We start from the raw sequence: 18,652 nt of genomic DNA, 5'->3' as shown, positions 1-18,652 counted from the left end.
AAGGTCAAGGCCCACCCTTTAGGAACCTTGGCTGAAGATAATGCCAAAACTCTCTTTTCTAGGACTGTTGGTCAAAAATCTTATACATCAGGTCAAATAAATTTGTCTCCTCTGCTTTTCACTTTCTTATCCTCTGCTTCTCTTTTTTGATTTCTTGTTTCTATAACCCTTTTACCACGGCAGTCTTCACGGCCTCTGCGTTCCTGAGCCACTCCATCTAAAGTCCCTCACATCTAGGACTTCCTCTAAGCACACAGAACATGCCAAAATTTTCCACTGCCTCAATTCAGATTCAGAAATACAGCATTAAATGATCATCTTCGAGCTCGTCCTGGATTGAGATTGTGCTGATATTATTCCTGGATCAGCAGTGCCCAACACCACATCAGAAACATATAATTGACCCCCAACAATTTTTAAGTAAAATTAAAGTCAATTTAAAGTGTATATTATTGATAGTTTTGCTATGACATTGCATGGCAAGGATTCTACACATTCAGCATTACGTCTGTGAATTGAAAATAAACGAAACATCAATGCTATATTTTTAAGAGGTTCAAAAACTCAGATCTTAGGGGACATCTATTAAGCACCTATGTTAACTTGAACTGGGAATAATGATGAACAGGATATAATTGTTACACTCCAAGTACTCACAAAATGATGAAAGACAAGTGGAAAGGGTGAGATTTTATTTCAAAATACAGAGATTCTAAGGACTTCATTCAAATGTGGGAAGGATCTCTCTTGTTAGGAATTGAGACATCCAGACATAGGCTTGTCACTGGGCCAGATGTCCACTACTCTGAGCGCTTTACGTAAATCAACTCACTGAATCCTCATGCACACTCTACATAGTAGGACTATGATTTTCAGCATCCTCATTCTATAGATAAGCTATAAAAGACATTTTGTCTTCCAAGTCTCTCTAGGGTCCTTTTATTCTCTGAGTGTGGTAGCAATTGATCTACTCATCACTGCCTGAATATACAACTCGACTGGCATATTTTCCCTCTGCCTGGAATGTGATTTACCCGTTCTTTGGTGTTTGATTTTTTAAAAGCCCAACTAAAAAGGGAACACAGCTGTAAAATATTTTCCATCTTATAGAATCGGAATAATTCCCTCCTTTGTGCTGTCAGAAGACTTGTTTTACATGTGTGCAATCACACAATCATGCTAGTTTTTGGTAGACTTGCAAGTGTGACTTTCTTTTGGGAGCTCTAAAATAAACCTGTTTAGAAACTAATGTGTATGACTGATATAGGACAGAGAATAAGAATACCAATGGATTTCAACTTGCACAGTTCAGAGTCTGGGCTCCTTATGACTAGACTGCATTTCTCTCTTTATCTCTTACAATGGGGATGGTAAGTAAGACCTCCTAAAGGCAGCAACAAGGAACCACACTTTTCTCTGTCTTGTCTCCAGTCCTACTGTATATGACATTTTTATCAAAATAGTTGATATGTTCACCCCTAAAATGGCACTAAATTTCTATCTGCACTGTATGACTGACAAGATTATAACACTGTATAGTTAAACCAAGTTGATCTATGTCAGTTATTCCCAAATTAACAGATTCCTACAATTGAAAAACTACATGACTGGAGCACATAATGCACATGCTTTGCTACTGAATCTCATGTGTAACACAGGTTGTGATAGGTTCACTCAATATGTGCTATATTTGATACCTAAGAATAGGTGCATTATCTCTATGAGGGAAAGATCATACTTTCATTTGTCTTTCTCAAAAATTTTAGTGAAATTTATGAAATACCCAGAGATTGAGAGGTGATAGATACAATAACATAAAAATTATAAAATTTAAGTATATTTGGTATCTGATGCTATGGGTTATTACGAACAGCTGCTGTTATAGATGGAATTCTTATATTGATTTTGTTTCAAACAATTGAAGTTATTAATATTTCAATTTATGTCTAATTATACTAGAATTTGCTATAGTACGCTAATACCAAAATATGTAATCTTACCATTTATAAATTGATGATTCCAATGTAATTTAATAATGTGTTGTCTTTATAAACATAGTTATTTTACAAATAAGGGAGATATTATTTCACTGTAATTAGGTTACCTAAATTACCCACCATTAAGAAAAAAAAAAAAAAAACAGCTTTAGGGTATAAAGCATGTTTTTCATAGCTACAGCCTATAAATTTTTACCTAATAGAATGAAAACTGAGCATCCAATTTCACGGTATTTAAGCCTAATGACCAAAGCAATTCCAACATCAGTAAACATATAATGAACATCTATGTAACATTTATTGAGCTAGAGGCTCAGCATTAAAAAATGAATGAGAATACAGTATTAGCAAGGGTGATGACAATAAACAATGCATGTCACATAACAGACACTCAATAAATATTTCTTAAGGGTCAATATGTAAATGAATTGAAGCTAGTATATTAGGGTTTTTTCCACGTCAGGCACTAAACACTTTTACGTATTAAAGCATTTCATTTTCCCCATGTTCCTATTAGCATCACAATTTTGCAGAAAAAGAAATTAGGCTTTAGTGAGGGAATAAATTGTCCAGTGCCACATAGCTATCCAGTAGCTATCCAGTAGCACAGTTGAGTCTCTAAACAGGTTTGTTTTAGAGCTCCCGAAAGAAAGTCACACTTGCAAGTCTACCAAAAACTAGCATGATTGTGTGATTGCACACATGTAAAACAAGTCTTCTGACAGCACAAAGGAGGGAATTATTCCGATTCTATAAGATGGAAAATATTTTACAGCTGTGTTCCCTTTTTAGTTGTGCTTTTAAAAAATCAAACACCAATGAACGGGTAAATCACATTCCAGGCAGAGGGAAAATATGCCAGTCGAGTTGTATATTCAGGCAGTGATGAATAGATCAATTTCTACCGACATCAGAGAATAAAAGGACCCTAGAGATACTTGGAAGACAAAATGTTTTTTGGAATCAGATCATTAAGAGACCTTGTATACCATGACAAGGAAATTAAATTTACCAATAAGGCAGTGGGAAGTAATCAAAGTCACTTAAGCAGAGGAGTGATATTGTCAAATTATCTTTCACTAATTTAACCTGTTGACAGAGGTAAGGTCAGTTCTTGATAGAGATCAGTCAGGAGCAGTGAGCAGTGGGAACGAAGGGAAGGAGAAGTGATCAGAGGCTGATACTTGATCTCACTGTGCTGCTGCATGTCTTGTGGTCCATGTATTTTTAACTTTGAAGATATGTTTTAAGAAAGGCAAATCACTTTGGCAATTTGCATAACTAGTCCAGTCAAAACATTACAGGAGCAGTTTTTAAATCTACAGCTGTCAATGCCTTTCCTGCTTGCTTACTTTCTGTCTTATTACCCAGCCAGTTTCCTTTACTTCTGTTAGTACAACATGGAGGATCATTCATAGACAGTTGATGGCTGGCTTAATCAGGGTTCTCCAGAGCAATAAAAATAATAGGAGCTCTATCTACCTACTGACCCATCTATCTGTATCTACATCTACCCATATGTACATACAGAGGGGGGGAATTTGTTATTAAAAAAAAAATGGCTCATATGATTATGAAGGCTAAGTGCCTAAAATCTGCAGTGTGGGCTAGGAGGCTTGAGGCCCAGGAGAGCTTACGATGTAGATAAACTCCAAACCCAGTTTGCTGGCAAATTCTCTCTTTCATGGGGAGGCTGGTCTTTTTGCTGTATTTAGGCCTTCACCTGATTGGATGAGACCCATCCACATTATGAGTGCAATCTGCTTACTCAAATTCACTGATTTAAATATTAATCTCCCCCAAAACCATCTTCTAAGTTGATAGAGAAAATTAACCATTACTGTGGTCATTCCTAGATAAACTTTCAACTTAATGGGATATTAATTAAGAACTCATAAGAACTTCCCCTGGATTGCTAACAATGTCTTTCACCCAGTAACAAGATGTCTTTTATCCAGTAACAAGCAATATCTCCATTGCTGCAGGCATTTTCCAGACACAAAGTCAAAGTCATGAATTTTTATATCCATCTCCATGAGAACCTTTATTTGCAGATAGCCTCTTGTGTGCTCACTGGGCCCTAATTGCTATACCTAAAGTACCCGGGAAAAAATGAAATTCTTAACTTGGTTTTTTGCAAGGCATTTTAAAACCTCAAAGACACTCATGCTACATAGGCAGGGCAAAATAAATAAAGTGAGAGGAAAATTTAGATTGAGATTTTTACATGGCCAATTTCTAAAATCAGCATTTAGAAATACATTTTACTACTTGTTGCAAAGACAATAACACACCTTATGTCTTTCTCGAAAACTCAGAAAAAGTTCAACATTTTGCACATATTACTGTCATTAAATAATATTTTCTGCTTTTAATGCATACAAAGAGCATTAATTAAAAACACCATTATACCTCACCAGTGTCTGTTGACCTCCTACTCTATGCTGAGCACTTTATAAATACTTTCTGCTTTCCTATGGTTCTGGGGACTTCTTCCCAGTTGGGTACAGCATACTATTTGCACTTAAGAGGACCATGGGATTGTAGATGCAGATATGCAGATACTTATATCCTAATACTTGGCAACTATTTCTTTCCTCACTCAGCAACATTCCTCTTCCATCTGCACCTCATCCAACAAACAGATCTGAAGTGCAATCTGCCCTGGAAAATAAAATGCAACAAAATAAAGAGTAGACTTCTTGGCTCAGAAGTTGTTTATCCAAAATCACTGTGTCTAGACAAAGTGCATTAATTAGGAGGGCTAAGCTTAATTGCTTCCCCAGGCTTATGTAAAGCAGGGAGGAAAACAGGACTTAGAGGTACTAGAAATATCCTGGATTGCAGAGCTCATAAAGAAGCCACAGCTAAACATTGCAGCTAGCCATAGGAACGTGGCTGGGAGTTTTTTCAGCAGATACACAGTAGGGTGAGATTGGGCAGGAGCTCTCTAGAGTGATGACCAACTGCTTCTCTGGACAAAAAAGAGGCAGAAAGGCATACCTAGGAGCAAAATGTAGCTCAAACACTGCAAGAGAAAGGAAAATCACATGTTCCCTCTTCATATGCACAGCTGGTAAAGTCTATTTGCATTTTCATATTTTGTGCTAAGCTCAATATTTAAGAGTACCATTTCAAGTAAGAAAAATGTAAAAGCAGCATCGTGAAATTCTGTATGTTCCCTATGGCATTTTCTACAAGTTAAAGCAAATTTTTGCTGGAATGAGGATGCTTAAAACTGTGTTCAAATAGATCCCTGTCAGTGTGGTGATATATTTCAGGGAAGATGTCATTCTTTTGGAGGTATTGATTCTTGCCAATACAGTTGGAAAATGACATAACAACAGAAATATTTTTTTAACATGGTTTCCTGCTTTTACAGAAAACTAAATTAGATTTAGTGTAAAAGTCAAAATGATTTTTCTCAGACTGTATGTTCATCCTTTCATTATTTATCTCCAGTGATAAACATAGCATATGTTATGGTCCATCTGGATGGGCAATAGATCAAAATAAATGACATGAAACAGAAATATATGCTACATGCAACATATTTCTATGATCTAATTTTCTTAAACTTGATGTCATGTAGCTTATTAATCAATACATTTATCATTCAAAAATGTATATTACAGAAGAAATATGAAATGGCATAAGAAATGATACTACTCACTGTAGTGAAATTATTTATTCCATAACACATGTTTGGGGGAAAAACGTAAGGTGAATGAATTGCATCAAACACAGCCTCAAAATGATCTAAAGTGTAGAAGAAAATCATTATTTAAATAAGCAGGATTTCTATTCAAAGGAACATATTTTTCTTTAAATCATCAAAATGACACTTGGCAAGAAGTAAGGCAGGAGGATGATAATTAGGACAGAGAAAGAGCTAAAGCCAGTAGATTTCACAATTCAGAGGGCTTAAGAGAGAAACAGTTTCCAATACAAGGCACAGTGCCTTCGGCTGCCCTGATGATATGACAACTTTCAAGTTTCTGTTCATGACGTATCTTCATAGTGTTAGGCACATGGTAGGTGCTTTAAAAACATTTGTTTAGAGGTAGTCAACTAGTTTGAAAAGTTTAATATGTTGTAAACCTCTATTTCTACTGTTCTGAAGATAATCTGAAAACAGGGACCCAGCAGTGCTCCAAGTCAAGCAACCTGATTAAAGAATCTTCAATTATCCTGTCCTCTAATGGGTCCTAAAGGGCACTGAGGCCAATTAGGCCACCTAGGAAATACACGGAGTCTTCATTAACTCTTTCAAAACAGATTAGTCATTCATACAGATAGTAAGTTCTCAATAAATGTTTGATGGAAGAATGGATACATGGATGGATGGATGGATGGATGGGTGGGTGGATACATTGATTAACGGATAGATGAACATGCCTTTCAAGTGTTTGAGAAAACAGTAATGCTAAGAAGAAAGACAAATACGATGTAAAGAACAATGCACTAGAAATAAAGAAGTCTAGATTTCAGTTTTACCTGTACATATCAAGATCTATGACATTTTGGGTCATACATATATACATTTTTTTTTGAGACAGAGTCTCATTCTTTTGCCCAGGCTGGAATGGAGTGGCACGATCTTGGCTCATTGCAACCTCTGCCTCCCAGGTTCAAGCAATTCTCCTGCCTTAGCCTCCCAAGTAGTTGGGATTACAGGCAAACGCCACCATGCCCAGCTACTTTTTGTATTTTTTAGTAGAGACAGGGTTTCACTATGTTGGCCAGGCTTGGTCTCAAACTCCTGACCTCAGGTGATCTGCCGCCTTAGCCTCCCAAACTGCTACGATTACAGGCATGAGCCACTGCACCCGGTCTTGGGTCATATATATATATAAATCTGGCCGAGGTGGGCGGATCATGAGGTCAGGAGTTCGAGACCAGCCTGACTAACATGGTGAAATCCCATCTCTACTAAAAATACAAAAATTAGCTGGGCATGGTGGCACACACCTGTAATCCCAGCTACTCAGGAGGCTGAGGCAGGATAATTGCCTGAACCTGGGAGGTGGAGGTTGCAGTGAGCCAAGATTGTGCCACTGCATTCCAGCCTGGATGAGAGTGAGACTTCATCTTAAAAAAAAAAAAAAAAAATCTGGAGTGTATTTCTATTTACTTGAAAGATACGAGTTTGATTACTATTAGCCGAACTTATCATCAGACTCTTAACATTCAACATTCCCCCAGGTGAATTCTCCAATCTCAACAAATTTTAATTTTATGTATAATCTTGATTCTCTAAGACATACCAATATATGCTCACAAAACAGATTTTTATGAAAAAAATATTTCAAGTTTCTTCACCTACATTGGTGGTCCATTTCTTAGAATACTTTAGTTGTCAACAGTGCTCTTAAAATGCAACAATTGAGAATAAGCACCACACTCCTGGCATTTCTGAACATTACAAACTAGAGTAAGGCTCACAATTCCACTAGTTCTAAATAAGATTTCCTTATTCTACGAATATTTACAGCAGGGTTGCAATGTGCCAACACTGCTCTGAGCAGTGTGCTTTAACCAAGAAGTGAAACAAAACGCTTCTCTCTATTGCACCCTATTATTTGCAAGTAGTAAAAAGAGTAGGCAATTTCAGATAGTGATCCATATTAACGAAGCAAATAAAACCAAGTAGTGGGATAGAGCGTGAGGCCGGATGCTGCAGTATTATTTCAGATAAATTCAGACAAATGGTAGAGCCATCCACGTGAAGACTCAGGAGAAAAGCATTGTAGGTAAATAAATACAGTAATTTTCAACCTCTGAGGCAGAAGTTAGCTTACCGTGCCCAAAACTGAAGAAGACTTCATGGTTATTGCCCATAGAAAACCAACGAAACAGTTGTGTTACATATAACTTAACTGTAGTATTTTAGAGTGGACTAATTCAAGTCATGCTAGACTTGCTATTCAGGTTAGCTCTATTAGTGAAGGTTCTAAAAAACCAAAGTTAATGAAAGATTAAAGTGGGAATGGAGGAAATATTTGAGGCTGATACACTAGGCAAATGTGGCCAAATGGGTTGTCAAACATGGAGGCTGGATCAGGGTGGAGTTACAGAAACTAAAACTCAATAAATGCAATTAGAAAGCCAGAGAGTGGTGGAATGAACCAAGTAAATACAATAAAACAGTATCTTTCCTCCTGTGTTTTGAATCAATATGTCTCTATGGCAAGATATACTGGAGAGCTACTATGTTTAAAGCCTTCAGGGTTAGATAAGAAGACTCAGTCTCTTAAGATATCCAAAAGTATTAAGACTTCCAAACACAAGACTACATATTTAAGAAGTATGGAAGACACATGCACACACATGTTTATTACAGCACTATTCACAACGGCAAAATTTGGAATAACCCAAATGCCCATCAATGATAGACTGGATAAAGAAAATGTGGTGCATCTACAGCATGGAATACTATGCAGCGATAAAAAAAGATGAGTTCATGTCCTTTGCAAGGACATGGATGAAGTTGGAAACCATAATTCTCAGCAAACTAACACAGGAACAGAAAACCAAACACCACATGTTATCACTCATAAGTGGGATTTGAACAATGAGAACACATGGACATAGGGAGGGGAACATCATACACCAGGGCCTGTTGCAGGGTGGGGCAATAGGGGAGGGATAGCATTAAGAGAAATACCTAATGTCGATGATGGCTGATAGGTGCAGCAAACCACCATGGCATGTGTATACCTATGTAACAAACTTGCATGCTCTGCACATGTATCCCACAACTGAAAGTATAATTAAAAAATTGATCAAGATAGTAAAATATGAATTAGACAAGGGAAAGGGCACTACCAAAAGGATTTTACAGTTTGTATTAGAAATTGTTCGTTTTAAAAGTTCAAGTACAATGAACTATTAAGTACTATATTTATATGCAAGGTATATTTGTAATAAAAAGTCGTAATTGTTTATGTTTCAAAGCTCTATTAGGTATAGAAATGTAAGAGGTTCAATTTAGAAGAATCAGAATTAGTCACTATCAGTGTAATTGTTAGGGTTGTAAAGTTAATTTAGCATTGAAATTAATCTAGCAATGGCAAAGATGATTTCTATATGTAAATGTGATATTAAAATAGATTGTTGTATCCTTTCAAAAAACATAGTGTTGCAAGCATAAAATCTGAATTCAACTTCTTCAAAGACCATCAGAACCAGCTGTACAAATTTACCACGTGTAGAGTCATACCGTATAACAGAAGACAGGGGCATATATTTTAAAAGCCTCTATCAGATTTCTGTTGCTCTATAACAAACATAGTGACTTTAAACAACATGCATTTTATTTAGCTCACGATACTTTTGAGTTGTTAATGTCAGCCTCAAATAATCTCCACTAGACTTGTTCATATAACTGCCATCAGCTGGGAGCTGGTTGTTCTTAACCTCGCTCAACTGTCTGGTGACTAGCTGTTAGCTGAGGGCAACAGAAACGGCTGAGCTACATGTCTTTCATCATCCAGAAAGTACTCTGATTTTATCCAATTTTCAAGAAAAGCAAAAGGGCAAATGCTAATTCACAAGTATTTTTCGAGGCTCAGCTTGCATTGTTTTTTTAACTTTCCCATTGGCCTAAGCAAGTCACATAGCTATGCCCAGAAATGGCGTTGGAAGGCACACCAATGGACTTCAATACCGGGAGATGAAAACAAATAGGAGTTGTTACAATAATTAACCTACCGTAGCCACAGAGAATAAATCCAAGGCAAAAGTTAATCTTAATGCTAAAAAATGCAAGAAATATTGCAAGAAATGACATCAGGGTTCTGAGAAAGGTAATGATAAACTAAATTTTATGCTGCACTAAGACAAAGATAAAGCCACGTCCCTCTTGTTCACCAATATTTTTAGTACCCAGTCAAGTGCTTGGCTCTTGTTGGCACAAATGTTTATTGAATAAATAAATAATTTAATGAAGTGAATTTTCCTCTTCAAGGTCTAAGAGGCTAAAACACACCTCTGTATATACAGGGAAAAAATAATGCTATAATTTTTGAATATGGCCTCTGGAATCAGATTGCCTGAGTTTACACCCTGCCTCTGCTTCTTATTAAACGTGTGTTGTTGGAGGAAGTACCACACTTTCTGTGCCCCATATTCCTGAGTTGTAAAATGAAGATAATGAGAGTACCTACATGTGGTGGTTTTAGACATGGCTCCCAAGTCATTTGACATCACTCCCTTTAAAAGGTAGGGTCTCTGACCCCTAACTTTGAATGGGGTGCATTTGCGTTTCAATCCATTAGAGGCTCGTGGAGATAACATTGCATGACTTCCAACACTTGGTCATGAAAAGTGATACAGCTTAGCCTTGACTGTTGGAGCACTCACTCTTGAAGTGCTGAGCTTTCATGAAGAAATTAGAGAGATCAGCATCCTTAAGGAAGCCAATGACACAAAACAGCCATGTGTAGGTGTTTCAATTGGCAATCTACTCTTAGACTCTTTGTAACTACCATTACAGAAATGCAAGTAAACAAATCAGACGATTCCAACTACTGAGTTACTCTTCAACCTTTGAATCTTTCCAGCTGAGACCCAGGCATCACAGAATAGTGAAAAAAAACTGTACCTGCTATGCCCTATTTGAATTTCTAATGCACAGAATTCATAAGCATAGGAGTATTTGTTGTAAGCCACTCAGTCTAAAGATCATTTTACACAGCAAAATAAATTATAATAGAAATGTGGTACCTGAAAAAGGGCAATCATAAAAACCCAAAGCATCTGCCTTGGCTTTGGGAGCAGGTATCAGGCAGCAGCCAGAAAGTCCTTGCGATGGGGTTTATGTGTCAACTTGACTGAGTCACTGGGTGCCCAGATATTTGGCCAAAATTATTCTAGGTATGTCTTTGAGGGAGTTTCTGAATGGGAATAACAATTAAATTGGTAAACTGAGTAAAGCAAATTGCCTTCACTAATATGGGTGGACTTCATCCAATTAACTGAAGTTCTGAATTTAAAAATAAAAGGCTAAACAAGAATTCCTCCTGCCTGACTGCTTGACCTGGGACATAGAATTTTTTCTGCCTTTGGATTCAAACTAGAAAACTGATATTCTTGGGTCTCAATCTTGCCAGTTTTTAGAATGAACTTATACCATCAGCTTTCCTTGTTCTCCAGCTTGCCAATCTTGGGACTTCTCAGTATCCATAATTGAATAAGCCAATTTCTCATAATAAATCACACACAGAAAGACACACACACACACATACAGCCCCTATTGTTTCTGTTTCTCTTGACAGCTCTGACTAATGCAGACCTTGAGAAGGCTTATTATCAAAGGCTTAACAAAGGGTGAGCATTGTTAATGAGAAAAGGTTTAGGACACTCTCATTTATGATGAACAAAATAGCTAATTGGATTTCTGGGCTGCATAGAAGATATAAATGGAGAGACAAACTGAAAGAAAGCTTCAGTTTTCAACCAAAATTTAAATAAACTATAAGGGAGCCTGAATTTACTGGGTTTCAGAGTAAAAGTATTTACCCTCCTCAGTCTTTACCAGCAGAATAATCTCAAATTAGAAAAAATGCCTCAAGGTAACTATCAAATCACAGTTCCTTTCAGGTAAACAGCTGAGGATTAAGATGAAATCAAGGGATTGGCTTTACAGCCCTTCAGTAAGAGCTTAGAAAGTTTGGAAGTGATGTCTTATGAACCATTTCAAAGAAACGAAGCTTTCTAAGGCTCTTAAGAGCATCTCTGACATGCAACCTCTGCTGCACAATATGGATTCTGACAATTATAAGGGCCTTAGGTCCAGCAGCCTCAAGGGGTCCAAATAGAAAAGAGTTTATCTCAAAGAGACTTTGGGTATTACTTTTTTCTAACAAAGTGGATTATACATTGATACACAGGAAACCCCTACAATGTTTAAAAATATTGTTCAACTTGGATTGGACAGTCAGTACAAAACGCAAGATGCCTTTTGACTTGCCACCATTTTGAGCACAGAGCAACATTAAGAGCATGTCACATTTGAAAGGCAAGCCGTATCTTGTTTTAAAAAATAATACACTAAAGAGAGGAACCAAGAACATTAGAAAACTGTTTGGGGAAGTAAAAGTAGATCCTAGCTGAAGAACTTGCAGCAAGTGCCCAGCTAACTTTCATAATTGCTATGGACCAGTGACTACTGTGTGTCTCTTATTTTTCCTTCTTTTTGAACAGGAGAAGCTATGGTGGGTTATGTAACAGGGTAAGTGTGTAGAGGACAGATAACCTGTATCTTTAGTTTAGAGGTCTTCATATTGAAAGCGACTATGCTAGAGCTGCACCCAAGAAACCTCATCTGCAACTGGAAAATTTAGACATAAGGGTCCTAGACTTGTAGTTGATGACAAAATGAGGTGACAATTTAGAGGGCTTGGCGAAGGAAATAATACCCTAGAATACAAAGGGAGAAATATAAGTAATTGTGGCCACCAGAAGAACTATGGTGATTTTAAAGCGAAGGCCCAAAATTATGCGACACAGCTTCCATCAGAAAATGGGATCTATATCCATGCCTTTTGCCTCCGGGTAGTTAGGTGAGCAATTGCTGTAACCAATAGGCTACTGCCTAAGTGATGTTTGGTGATTTCTTAGGCTGTGTTACCAAAACACAATGCAACTTCCACTTTGTTTGCTGTAAAACTCACATTTAGAACAATGAGTCCTATGTTAGAAGTCTGACTACTCTGAAGTACCATGATGTGAAGAAGCAAAATTATGGGAATAGGTCACGTGGAGGTTTTCTGGTTGGAGTACTATTCTTCTAAACATCTCAATTCACGTGTCTGACAACTGAGTGAATGAGGTTTCAGATATTTCTATGCACTACATTTCAGTCACTGTAGAGTAACAGACTTGGAGTTACAGCCAAACACAGCCAAGCATCTCACTGTGCACTGTTCAAATTTCTGACCCACTGAATTCATGGGCATTAAAAAATCGTTTTAAGTCATTAAGTTTTGGGGCAGTTTATTACACAGAAATAGCAACTGAAATAGAATTTCGTAGGGCAGTTGTGAGTTATGATGAAAAGTATATAAAACAGTGCTTATTTAATTCTAAAGCATGAAGTTCTCTTAAAACCTCACGGGGCCACAAACAAAATGCCTGAATCAGATGGTAAAACTAACAGCCGAAAATGAATCCCTCACTGTATAATCAGCTAAGGGTATGCAGAAATCACTTCTTCCCAAGCCGAAATGAACCGTAGTAGTAGTTTTACATAGTAAATGGTCATATAGAAAGTAGTTTTAGGTTGAAATAAAACATATTGCTGTATTGGAATTTTTAAAGGTTTGGAAAATTACAATAACAAATCTTTAACATTTATAAGTTTTGATAATTTTGACTAAAATTGGAAAATAAAACTGTGCTACAGATCTAAGTCTGTACAAGTTAAACATAACAACTAAGCATTCATAGGCATAGACCACTGTATGGAGCTCGCTTAAAAATAAACCTATTTAGGTTTATAGGTAAGGATAATTACTATCTGTAAAGAATCTGTCCATGTGTGAAACTGCGTAGCTGGTGCCTCAGTTAAATGTTTTACTCTGAATCTCACACATGAACTTCATTATTTGTGCCCTGCAGCATTGCACATCCAGCGGTTTCTTAGTGCCAGAATTGCTTTTTTCCTAAGAAACTCCCTTTTATTCATCAAAAGGACAAATCCTAAAAAATGCAGTGTGTTGCTTTGTATCAGAAAACGTGCAACCTTTGGTTGAGTAAAAGTAAGTGACTTCATTTGCCTGATTCACTTTTGTTATCCAGATTTGCACAACTTGATGAATGGGATAGTCAAGGTGAAGGATGACAGGCTGGAAGCCAAAATTCAGACACCCAGCACCTAGAATTGCTTTGTTCTTTTCTTCAGTCTTCTTTTCACTCTTAAGAGCAGAGTTTTATCACCAGTTGTACCCCAGTGTCATGCCTCTTTCAATTATTTGACAGGGTCGCAGAGACAAGGAAGAGAATGAATATCGAATAGATGTCATTTCTCATCGTCACCTGGAGGTTATGAAGGTTGTTCCAAGTGGCTCAGGGTGATATTCCTGGGAATGAGTGGTGGGTGGGGAGGGAAGCAATGCTCTCAGTCTGTGATCCTCCCCCTTCAACAGTACCTCAAATTGACGAATTCTGAATCCATGCTGGCATTTTCAGTGCTCCCTTTGTGCTACAAAGAATTGAGTTAAATGTTGGCTAATCAGTGAGTTTTAAAACTCCTCATTAATAAAACATGCAGAGCTACACCTGCTCTTCCAATGCTCCAAGAATCCTCCACATCAAGTTTTTGTTCATCAATCTTTCAAACACGCTGACCACATGGAGCCTCATTCAATCAGTTAAAAGTTCATAATAAAAAAATTTTAAAGTTCCACACCAGGGAGGAGTTTCAAATATCTACCTGTCTAACTGACGCCACAATTTAAAAAATACTGACCAGGTGTGACGGCAATTACTAACTGTTTTCATTTAATAGTCTACACAATGTGTTATTCAGTCTTACTTATTAATGCAACTATCCACAACATCTGTTTTAAACAAGAAAAACTAATGTGAATTATGCTAATTTCATTGCTGAAAGCAAATAATAATATGGAAATTTACTGATTTTCATTATATAAAATTATTTTAACACTATTAGCATACTCAGGGGAATTCACTCTAAGCACATGGGACTCTAATACTCAATTTAGACTCAGGAGAGTAGTTGGAAAGTGCTTTTCTGAAGAAATGAAATAGAGAATTAGCCTTTCTACCCCTTGGCATTCTCCCTGTAGTGTCAGAATCAAACCTGATAAAGATGCATTTTATTTGGTTAATACAGAGCATTAACCTGTATGCTCTGAGTAAATGTGCTCTGGCACAGGCTATTCAAAAATTAATGTTTGTGATTGCTTTACCCAAATCCCAGCTATTTCCCATCTCAGAAGTCAATTGCTGCACAGGTAACAAAGCAGGAAATTATTGCAACTGCCCTTTGGCAAAGTATCATTTAGAGTCCTTAATGCTGTAAGTGACATAACATTCTAACAAAAATATGTCTTAAACAATAAAGGACATATATCAAATCACTTCATTGGAAAATTGTTTGGCTTTTAACAAGGGTTGGTTTTAAAGAAAGACTGATCATGAGCCCAAACAATATTATCCCAGAACCTAGTTTTTTTCTTTCTCTCTCTCTCTCTGTTCTGCCTATTTCCAAGTCAGCTTCAGCATTGGGAGCATCTGTGGTCCCCATGAAGCTCCAACCTTTTCCCTCAGTATATCTCACATGTCCTTATATAAGCCACCCATTAGAAGAAAGCAAGCTTACTTCAGAAGTCTTTAGGACAAAAGACGTCTCTTCCCAAAAACCATATTAAAATACCAGTGTGTGCCACTGATTCAATGGAATCAAGTAGTCATTCCTGAACACGTTACCATGAGAGAGTATTGGGATACACCGATTACTTTAAGCCAATGAAGGCCCATCCCAAGTCACATGACTGAGAATGGGGAGGGTTGGTTTTCTGAACACTATTACCAGAAGTAAAAATGGATGATGCACAGTAATCACAACAGATGTCCGTTAGAGGTGAGGACATCTTTAATGTCCTGACCTTAGAGTAGTCAGTAGTTCTGACTGCTTGGGCCTATCCTACCTGAGACAAATAAGCACTTGAAGACAAACATGGCCCTTGTGTGTCAACGTGAAGCATGACTACATGATTGTTTTCAAGGTATAATAGAAGAAAATAAAATCTTATTTTTGAAATGAGATCTAGCTAAAATGTACTTTTTCCTCAAGGAGGCAAACTTGAGAGGCTGAGTTATTTACTCAAGGTTAAGAGGCTTTGATGAAGCTGTTTCAAATATTCTGAATTGTGTCCCAGTAAACTCCCTACTAAATTACTTTGCCCATTATTATTTAATTTTTCCATATATTCTGAATTTGAATAAAATGTACTCTAGTTATATTTTATAATAGCACCTACTGTATCTTCGATCTGACCTTATGAGTCATAGGCAGACACTGTAACAACAAAAAATCAAAACTCCGCCACTTAGAAATTAGCAGTTTTGGGAGTTAAATTAACTCTTTGGGGATAATAATTTGGTGTCTGAAAAAAGATTGCAAAATGTAGTAGTAACAGAAAGAGCAGGAGACTGGTAGTCAAAAGGCCTGAATTTTTGTCCCAAATTTGTAATGAACTAGTTGTGTGACGCTGGCAAACTCTTTATTCTCTATGGACTTTAATGGTGGAATGTAAATTAAAATAAATAATTTTTAAGAAACCTTCTGATTTGGGGATCCTTTGTTTCTAGCAATTTTACTTAAGTAATGTGAAAAGAACAAGTTATCTTAATTGTAAAGAAAGAAATGTAAGATTTGAGCCCAGAGTATCCTGAATACTAATCTCAGCTCTGGCCCTGACATTAAATATGTTTTTTTAAACTTTTTGATTTTTTTTCTTTTACTAAAAATGATAATAAATCAGTAGCTTATCCATTATGTTCAAAATGACAAATATATATCAAAAAGCCATATTTTTTCCAGGTTACTCGAATTTCTACCAGAAGAAATTCCCCAGTAATAGATTTCCATCTACTTTGAAAAATAAGAGATGGCCCTTGAGCTATTACTGGAAAGGCAAGTAGAAGATCTTAAAAGGGTATCTTAGGAAGAAAAACCAAATATTCTTTTTGGGAAAATAAATGCAAAAACCGAAGTAGAGAAATACCACAAAATAATGGCAGCAGTAAAGGAAAATGTACATACACACAAAGGGGTTTGTTTTTCATTTTCCGCCTAAATCCTTCTAAAGCATCATAGCCATGTGTGGTCAGCTTGAGAGTGAGAAGGATTAGAAGCAAAGGACTCGTGGCTTGTTTTTTCCTCTTAAGTCCCTCCCATCCTCTAAGGAATAGACTCAGTGTGTTGAAAAGAATACAGCAGCATGCAGTGCAGGTGCCAGAAACAGCTTTGGCACCATCCATGCTGTTTCTCTACACTTACAATACAGTGACTCGTAGACGCATTTGCTTACAAATCCCGGGGAATGCATAAGAAATGTGTGCTAGAGGTTGATTAAATACTGGAATTTATACAATTATTATAATTTCCAGATCTAGAGTAGGAATTGAATTTACACCTAGGAGGCTAAGAATTTGATTAATAAAATTCACTGCCCTTGTAAGAGACAGATGTCTTTTAGACCCAAATCTCTAATGTGAATTAATTACAGCATAGTAAGTGGCGTTGACAAATCTAAAAAAGAAGAATGAATTAATAGAAGCAAAGTGGTCTATTTAGAAAAGTAGGCAAATAAGATATAAAGAGGCTAAACTGTCAGACTCTGACATTCAACCAGACAAGAAAAAGAAATCTGGAACTATGAACCATTTTGGAGATGTATTTTCTCCCAAAGCTTTCCCAAAAATGTGGTTTTCCCAAGGTGTAGGTGAACCTAAACCATTTTATTTTCTTTATCAATTCCATTTACCAAGAAAGTCCAATTACTAATTTTCTTCCAGAACTCTCCTGGAGCTAGCACTCAATCATTCCATCACAGATATATAGACTCCAAGTGTAAATCAATTAATTTGACTACTGTATTATACTAAATTGTCTGTAGCTTTGTAATGGACCAATATCTACTCACTTCGTAAGAGATTGAAGTGGTTGCAGTAACCACTCTGGTTGTGCTGATAAAATCTTGTACCTAGAATACAAGTCTAAGGAAGTTAATTTTAACGGCCTAATCAACCTCCAGAGTTGATGCCTCTGAAAGTTAAACCTACATGCCTTCCCTAACTCTTAATATCAACTATATTCAAACTGGACATAATATGTTGTGTTTTATACTTCCAGAGTTACTAACAAAATAGAAATGATTATAATAGTATGACATGCAAAATATTTCAAAATGTATTTTCATTGTAAAGCGAGAGGTAGGAATTATTTTTAAATATAGAAGATCTATGCTGTTAAAAAAATCAACAAAAGAATTTTTAGAAAATTTTTCTTGATATTTTTAACAGGATGGATCTTCTGTATTTTAACTGTGATTGATAGTTTTCCTATTTTTTTCTTCATGTGGCTTAAGAAATCTTATATCAAGTTAATACATTAGTTAAGAGTCACAAAGTTTTGAATGAAGAGAAGTTAATTGCCTTAAATTTAAATTAGTTTTTGATTAAATTTACTCATTTAAATTAATTATGACCTAATTCTTAATTCTGAAATTAGATCATTTTCCCAATGCACATATGCTTCTTTGGATAACTTTAAGACTAGCAAAAAACATTAAGAAAACTTCAAGAAAGGATGCTTCTCATTTGTTCATCAGGAAATGTCCATATATGTACAAGATGTTTTACCTTTCCTTAGAAAGCATCACCACTTGAAATTATAGAAATCATTGATTCTTCTTGCTTTCCAACACACAGATGTATGCTGTTTAATTTGTCCACCTTAATGGCATTTACAAATCTTTTAGATTATTTATTTAGTTTATCAAAACAAGTTAAACAATGACCTATAAGATTGACTAATATGTTTTAAGCATACTATTTAAAAGGAAACTTTAAACTACATCCTATAGAAAAGCAAGAAGTATTTGAAACATTATAAGTGCTTC

General features: G+C 36.3%; 1 protein-coding gene across 6 annotated transcripts in view; it reads right to left on the bottom strand.

Annotated features, from left to right (window-relative positions):
- MARCHF1 (membrane associated ring-CH-type finger 1) overlaps window positions 1–18,652 on the bottom strand; it is a 917,917-nt gene that overhangs the window by 470,101 nt on the left and 429,164 nt on the right. Inside the window, exon 1 of one of the 6 annotated variants that reach the window (XM_032248647.1) lies at window positions 16,792–17,343. The exons of the other annotated variants lie outside the window; for them this stretch is intronic. The gene's annotated coding sequence lies outside the window, so the exon portion shown is untranslated. Of the gene's footprint in view, window positions 1–16,791; window positions 17,344–18,652 lie in introns of those variants that run through there. 6 annotated transcript variants of the gene reach the window in all.

Source organism: Sapajus apella, unplaced genomic scaffold (assembly GCF_009761245.1).
Source record: "Sapajus apella isolate SASKATOON/1434 unplaced genomic scaffold, GSC_monkey_1.0 scaffold67, whole genome shotgun sequence".
In the NCBI taxonomy this organism is placed as follows: Eukaryota; Metazoa; Chordata; class Mammalia; order Primates; family Cebidae; genus Sapajus; species Sapajus apella.
The sequence above is the reverse complement of the archived record's forward strand: the minus strand, read 5'-3'. Positions and strand labels throughout refer to the sequence as shown.